Here is a 9,049-nt window from a genome sequence, read left to right on the forward strand (position 1 = left end):
GACAAGCGAAAAATTAAAATCATGTAATTATAAACAGTTTTAAGTGATATAATTAAGATATAATAAAATTGAATAGTTTTCATCATAGATGAGTGAAAATAGTTAATCATGATATTCTTTGGCTTAGAGTTTGACAACATATGTTGTAGTATTGTATGTATTCTTAGGGTTAGATTTTAGAAAGCTTAATTTTTTTTATGTGTTTATTTATGTGTATAGTAAACATTTTTTAAGTTTAATTTGATTTTATGAAGTGTTTCGTTAGTTAATTTAGTTTAGGGGTTATGTTTACGGTCTAGACAACTAACAAGTAAGTCCTCTGGCGATTAGAAGACTTCTCTGAAAGTCTTCTAACTCCCGCTAAAAATATTTTAGTTTCTCGCTAAAAATATTGAAGTGTTCTGGGTGACTTATAAGTAAGTCGTCTAGTAAGTCTTCTATTAGACTTACTTGAAAGTCTTCTGAATCAAAAATATTTAACCTTACTGAAATTTTTTTCTCCATATATAAAGAAAAACTAGATTTTGACCCGCACGCCCGTGCGGGTGTTTTTTCAATTTGTAATATTAAGAAAATGTTATTAGATTAAAAATTTGAGAGGATTTTCTTTAAGAATTTGAGAGGATTTTTTTTTAAAACCCCCTTTTTATTGTATCTAGCATTTATAAATCACATATGACTAATTCAAATTTATTTGATTAGTCATTAGTAAAAATTCTCTCAAATCTAATCTATTAAAAGGGAAGTACATTTTGTACTTAACCCTTAGTTTTGTTCAATAATTACTTTCTTACGCCACTGATATTAAACACAGAAATTTTACTTTTAATTAAATACACGATTTTCCTTATTAATAAACTAGAAAACTACTAAACCAATTCATCTTCAATTGCCCACATATAGTTCTATACAATTAATAAAACACAGTGTTTTGCCTTGTTACTAAACCATACAATTAGAAACCGATACTAAAACAAACCATTAAAAATCATCAAACTAGATGAGCTGGTTTCCTACATATCAAGGAAAACCATTGATAAAACATTGTATTAAATTGTGATAGTACCTTCTTCCTGTATTACATGGCATCTTCATCTTATAACACCACCTGTTTTCTCAGTCTGGACAATCAAAACACTAATATTAGATAGAACTAATCCATGTAATTGATTAAGAAAGCTTGACAATTGTATTCTTTCGATCATAATATATATATAATGTTTTATACAAATTAAAAAAAATCAACATCAAAACAATAAGATAATATCCGTCTAAATTATTTTGTTTAAAATCAAAACTAATCATTTATTAATTTTCTAAAAAAAATGACCTTCCTAAATCTATTCCTATATTTTAGCAAGTCTTTGTAACAATCACGATATCAAATCATTCACATAACTAGCACAAGATTTTTTGGATTTCTTATCTTGCAAATCACGTTTAAAATCATATCATTTAACCAGACTAACATGTTTAGTATTTTATGGGCTTGGTCCATTAAAATATAATTAAAGCCTAATCCACATATATCAAATACAGTAGAACCTTTATAAATTAATACTCGGATAAATTAATAAATTTTGCCAATCTCAACTTGGGCCGGTTTCAAAATTTGACATAACTCGATAAAATAATAAGATAATATTTTTTTGGAAAATTCTATGTAAATATATGGTTATAAATTAATAATTTATATGTATACATAATTTATATAAATAAGCATTTATTATTGTATTGTTTGTTTTATATTCACAATGAAGTTATTTTTATATTTTCTTAACACTTCATATATTTTTGATGAGATGTAGTAATATTATATCTAAAACCACATTGAAGATCTATGCAATATATATTATATACAACAAATAATATAATAAAACTAATATAAATGTCAAATTTTAAAAAAATAACAATTAATGTCTATACACTAAAATAAAATATTTTTCTTATCTTAGAATAAATATATCTTAAAATAAAAAATCTAAATAAGGAAACTTTTGTAAATTAATATCTCTATAAATTAATAAAATTTCAAAGTCCCAACATTATTAATTTATAGAGGTTTTACTGTAGTTATTGTTTTATTTGTCATGTTGTTAATATAATACATATCGTTTATACATCAACCCATCTATTTATAATTTACATAAGATGTTTTATTTTGAAAATTTAGAATTATAAATTTACATAAATATATAATTACATTATAAATAGGATAATGTAGTTAAGTATTACTAATTGACAAATATCTTATATAATAAATCGTTTTGATTTGTCTAATGTCCCATCACAATATAAACAATCAACAACAAATTTAAAAACAATTACTTTTTCATGTTGGGTTTAATGTTGGTAATAAAATGAACCGAGCTTTCTTTTAGGTTTACATCAATCTAAAAACTCAAAAAATATGAAACAGTAACATCAATGTTTAACACATAATAAGTTTTAACATATATCCGCGCGGGCGCGTGGGTTCAAAATCTAGTTCTAATTTATTGAAAAATATTGATTTTGTTAATAAACATCTATCAAATAAGATTTGATGGGGGAGGGAGGGGAGGAGGGGTTACATGACATTTTCTGATGAAAAAGTAATGAATCAAAGTACCACCTATACTATGATGGTATTTGAAACTTTTTAAGAAAAAAAAAAAATATTTCACAGTTTAAAAAAAAATAAAACTGTTTGAAATGAAAAAAAGAAGTTATTTGAAAATCCATTTAAAAAAACATATTTATATTTTATACATTTCATAAAATGATAAAATTATTGAATTTGGTAATTCAAAATAATGGAAATATTTATTTTTAAATAAAATTTAAAATTTAAAATGTTTTTCAAAAGAAAACCAATGAGCTATTTTGATCGATTGTTTCCTTATAGGTAAAGAATGTGGAGTTTGATTGACGTACACCATGTGATCTTAGTTATATGATTGGCTCAGTCTATCTCCATTTCTACCCCAATTATTTCTCCATATTTGTTGAAAGAAGAATCTATAAATGGAAATTTACATTTTATTATACAACAATATAAATAATAAAGCAATTTGTTTATAAACATGCTTTCTTTCTTGAAAGCCAAGAAACCAAAACAAACACACACACACAAAACCGAGTCCCAGATAAGTTGTCTTGAAACAAATACCATTTTTTATTAGAAAGTGTGAGATAAATCAGCTACAAAGACGGAATGATGGAGATTTGCAAAATGAAAATGAAGATAACTAATTTATGTGGGCCATCGAATTTTAAATATAATCTGGTTCAGTAAAACTTTAGATTAAACCGAGTTTTGTATGTTATTAAACCAAGCTATATTTGTAAAGTCAAATAACGATAACTCCACAAATCTAACGTAACTGTTATAAATCATGGAGTGGATTGCTATTAACCAAAATCAGAAGAGAAGACCCATCAGCCACGACCAAGTCCAGCTGCAGCCGCGACCAAGGGAGAGAGAGAGAGCCGGCTACCCTTGGCCGACTTAGTATTAGGTCGGCTAGCCTTGGCCGACTTAGTATTAGGTCGGCTAGCCTTGGATGACTTAGTATTAAGTCGTCTAGCCTTGGCCGACTTAGGATTATGATGTTTTCATTTTCTTATTATCTTTAGTAGTTTTCCTATTTCCTCTTGGATTAGGTTTTGTACTCTTTCCATTTATCTCTTCCTTGTAACCCTTATATAAAAGGAACTTATTATTCAGAAATAAGATATACAGTTTCCCCAATCTTTTACAACACGTTATCAGCACGATAGCCTCCAAAACCCCGACACCAAAATCGAAACCTAAAAGCCTAAACCGGCGACTTCTCTTAAACCCTAAGAACGTTCTTCGTCAGTTCAATTAATCAGACGATCCATCTCAACCCCTGGACGTCCCAAGCTCACGTCCCAGCTCAGACGAAACCCGTCCAGCTCGCAGATCGCATCCGAGACACCTCGCACCCGAGACAAACCCCCCAGCTCGCGTCCGGCCCGATTCCGCAACCCGATAGGAGGCAGCAAGCGTCCGTTTGTCTCAGCTTGGAGTTTCATCCGTTCCTGTTCTCTCTCTCTTTGGTGGTCCGGTTCTAAACCTCTACAAAGCAAAGGTATAACTTAATCTGGGAACCTAGAAAGATCAAAACTCTAATCCATTATTATGGAAACTTTGTTCCTGATGAAACCCTAGAAATTAAAAATTTTAAATCTACAAATCCCATAACTAGTAACAAGGATCGATTCCATTAGAACATAATTGATTGATTATTTGTTTCTGATCCGAATTTGAGAAACCCTAATTTTGGAATCGAAAAACCCTAAACTTAAAACTTGAATCCGATTTTATTTTGTTCTTGATTGATTGATTGAATTGATAAAACCTGAGGTTTAGGATTGTTAGATTGATTGAAATAATCTGATCTAGAATTTAAATCTTAAAGGCCTTGAAACCTTAAATTTGTAATCGAATCCTACTAGTGTTTAAATCGGAAACCCTAGGATTGTTTTAGATTACTTGCATACATATGAATCTGAATATAGATTGCATTCATACTGTTTAAATAAGAATCGACCATCATGTAGTTTATACAATCTTGAAACCGGTTGCATTAGATAGAACTACATGGACGTGTGGCTTGATGATTGTTTCGCACCATGGTCGATTAGTTTTTCATAAATGCGTAAGACAGGTTTGTGGCCGAGCTTGTTAATTACCATGCGGCCACATGATCACATTATGAACCTAAATTGTGAATGATAATGTGATTCAGATGTCGAAAATCTCAAACAGAGACTATGCAGCCCTTAATCTCTCCGGAGATAACTACTTGCAGTGGGCGCTAGATACAAATATCAGTCTAAGGTCAAAGGGACTTGGTGATACAATCATCAGGGGCAACAATGAGGCTGATAAGAATCGGTACAGGGCTATAAGTATTATACGCCATCATCTCATTGAAGGTCTAAAAGATCAGTACATCACGATGGAAAATCCACTAGAGCTTTGGGATGCTTTACAGCATAGATATGATCACCAGAAAATGGTGTTACTCCCAAAGGCTAGAAATGACTGGAAGAATCTAAGATTCATGGATTATAAGTCAGTGGATGAGTACAATTCAGTCTTATTTAAGACGGTCTCAATGCTGAGACTTTGTGGTGAATTTGTAACCGAAGAAGAGTTACTTGAGAAAACATTCTCTACATTTCATTCATCAAACATAATACTGCAGCAGCAGTACCGAATGAAAGGCTTCGCCACATACACTGATCTGATCTCGTGCCTGCTACTGGCCGAGGCAAACAATGAGCTTCTGATGAAGAACAATGAAGCTAGACCTGTTGGAACAGCAGCATTACCAGACGCCAATGAGGTTGAAAAGAAAGATCCCAACGAGTGCAGTTACATCTAGAATGATAAGAGATCACACGGCAAAAGCCAAGGTGGATACAAGAACTGTGATCGTGACAATTACTCGAAAAACCGAGACAAATACTTGGCTGGCCGGAAAGGAAACCACAATAACCGTGGTCGTGGTTCCAATCCCGGCCGTGGCCGAGGTCGAGGCGGTATATCCAAACCGTCTTACTCGACCAAATCCGTTTGTCACAGATGTGGGATGGGCAACCATTGGGCCAAAAATTGTAGAACTCCTAAGCACTTATGTGAGCTCTACCAAGAAAGTCTTAAGAACAAGAACCCAGAGGCTCACATGGTTCACGATTCCGGATATGAGGCTGATGATGATTCCGACACTGCTGATGATGATCAAATGAATTTTGAGACTTCTGATTGTCTCAAAGACTAAAATTTTCGATACGACTTGTTTTATTGCTTTATGATTGCTTTATGATTGCTTTGGTGTTTTTAATTTTATTGTTGGTGTTCTGAAACTTTAATAAATGAAAGTTTTAAAGTTTTATAAAGTTTCTGAGATTAGAAATCTTATTACTTATAGAAATGAAAGATGATATGAGCATACTCGTGGTGGATAGTGGCACAAGTCACACAATACTTAGAGAAAAAAAGATATTTCGTAAATCTCACAATGCAAAGTGCAAACGTACACACCATTGCAGGTGTAGCCGGCCTGATTGAAGGTCACGGCCATGCATATGTACTGATGCCTAATTAATGGCACTCATCTAGAGATCAAAAATGTCTTGTATTCCCCAAGCTCTAAAAGAAGCTTATTGAGTTTCAAAGACATAAGGTTAAATGGTTTCCATCTTGAAACATGGGGAGAAGGAAATGAAGAATTCCTTAATATAATTTCGATCACCAAAGGCAACAGAAAGATCCTAGAAACCATACCTGCAATGTCTACTGGTCTATACTATGCAAAGATCAGTATGATCGAGGCTAATGCCTACGAAATTTTCACTCTATGGCATAACTGGCTTGGCCATCCCGGTAATAACATGATGCGAAAGTTGATGATGAATTCACAAGGGCACACGTTCAAAGGAGTTGTCCCAAACAATCTCACATGTGCAGCATGTGCACAAGGGAAACTCATAACTAGGCCATCACCAGCTAAAGTTAATAAAGAGATCATAAACTTTCTGGAAAGGATTCAAGGAGACATATGTGGACCAATACACCTACCTAGTGGGACGTTCAGATACTTTATGGTTCTGATTGATGCATCAACCAGATGGTCACATGTTTGTCTAATATCCACCTGAAACCTGGCATTTGCACGCCTGCTTGCTCAGATAATAAGACTGAGGGCACACTTTCCAGACTTCCCTCTAAAGACTATACGTTTAGATAATGCTGGTGAGTTTACGTCCCAGGCGTTTAATGAGTATTGTATGTCCATGGGGGTAAGTGTAGAACACTCCGTGGCACATGTACATACACAGAACGGCTTGGCCGAATCCTTCATTAAACGTATCCAGCTGATAGCTCGGCCATTACTAATGCGGTCTCAACTCCCGGTATCAGCATGGGGACATGCAGTATTACATGCAGCAGAACTGATTCGCATCAGGCCACCTAGTGAGCATAGATATTCACCATCCCAGTTAATCACGGGTCATGAGCCAGACGTGTCCCACATCAAAATATTTGGATGTGCCGTTTACGTTCCAATTGCTCCACCACAGAGAACGAAAATGGGACCACAGAGAAGGATGGAAATATATGTTGGATATGACTCCCCAACCATTATAAAGTATCTTGAGCCAACAACCGGTGATTTGTTTAAGGCCAGATACGCAGACACAGTTTGATGAATCCACATATCCGACCTTAGGGGGAGATAACGGCCGGTTGAGCAATGAAATCGAATGGTCTCAACCATCAGTATCTTGGCAAGATCCTCGGACTAAAGAATGTGATATGAATGTCCAAAAGATTATACATCTTCAAAAGCTAGCTAATCAACTGCCAGATTCATTTGCTGACCCAAATAGAGTGACAAAGTCATACATATCGGCTTGTAATGCACCAATAAGAATAGACGTCCAGAAGGGACAAGGTCAAGTGGCTACAGAGTCTAAACAACGTCTCAAATGTGGTAGACCTATTGGTTCCAAAGATAAACAGCCTCGGAAGTCCAAGAGAGGTGCTGGATCCGAGAGCATCAAGGAAACCGTCCAGAACATTGATGGACCGGCCGAGCCGACCCGAACGGTCGAGCCAAGTGAGCCGGCCACACCAAATGATCCGACCGTTCCAAATGATGGGGTTCGGAACGCCGAACTTCATGGGACACAAGGGCCGGACAGTCAAGAGATCTCTATAAACTATATAATGTTTGGAACAAAATGGAACAGAAAAGATATCAACGTCGATGATATATTTGCATATAAAGTAGCACTTGAGATCATGGAAAAAGATGAGGATCTAGAACCCACGTCCATATATGAATGCATGCAAAGATCATATTGGATCAAATAGAAAGAAGCTATAAACGTGGAGTTAGAATCATTAAAGAAAAGAGGCATTTTTGGCCCTATAACCGTGACACCAAGAGATGTCAAACCAGTGGGATACAAATGGGTCTTTGTGAGAAAGAGAAATGAGAAAGGAGAAGTAGTGAGATACAAAGCACGGCTTGTAGCACAAGGATTCTCACAGAGACCAGAAATAGATTATGAGGAGACTTACTCCCCTGTGGTGGACGCAACTACATTACGATATTTGATCAGTCTGGCTGTGAAAGAAAACTTGATCTGCGCCTAATGGATGTAGTAACTACGTATCTATATGGCCCATTGGATAATGAAATTCATATGAGAGTTCCAGAGGGTATTGAGCTCAAAGATAAGAAAGGTTCTCGAGAACAGCATTGTATTAAGCTGAATAAAGCCTTATATGGTTTGAAACAATCAGGTCGAATGTGGTACAACAGATTATCAGAGTAATTAGTGAAAGAAGTTTATAAGAACGATCCAATAAGTCCATGTATTTTTATAAAGAGATTCTACAGCAAGGGCTTCATGATCATGTTGGTTTATGTGGACGACCTGAATATAATAGGAACCTCTGGAGAGATTTCCCGAACAGTCGAATGTCTAAAGAAAGAATTCGAAATGAAAGACTTAGGAAAAACTAAGTTTTAAGTTCTATTTGGGACTGCAATTTGAGTATGTAGACAATGGAATCCTTGTGCATCAAAAGACATATACAGAAAAGATACTCAAGCAGTGTAATATGGACAAGGCTCATTCCTTGTCAAGTTCTATGGTCGTGAGGTCCTTAGACCTGGAAAAGGACCCATTCGGACCAAAGAAGCCGAACGAGGAGATGCTCGGGCCGGAAGTGCCTTACCTAAGTGCCATTGGAGCCTTAATGTACTTGGCTAGCCATACAAGACCGGACATCAGTTTTGCCGTGAGTTTACTGTCTAGATTCAGTTCATGTCCGACACTTAGGCACTGGAATGGAATAAAACATCTGTTCAGATATCTGCAAGGAACAACGGACCTTGGATTGTTCTATACCGACCAGCCGGGAAAGAGCTTGGCCGGATATGCAGATGCTGGGTACTTATCTGACCCACACAATGCTAGATCTCAGACACGATATGTGTTTATGCACAGTAGGGCTGCA

Source organism: Brassica napus, chromosome C4 (genome assembly GCF_020379485.1).
Source record: "Brassica napus cultivar Da-Ae chromosome C4, Da-Ae, whole genome shotgun sequence".
Classification (NCBI taxonomy): domain Eukaryota; kingdom Viridiplantae; phylum Streptophyta; class Magnoliopsida; order Brassicales; family Brassicaceae; genus Brassica; species Brassica napus.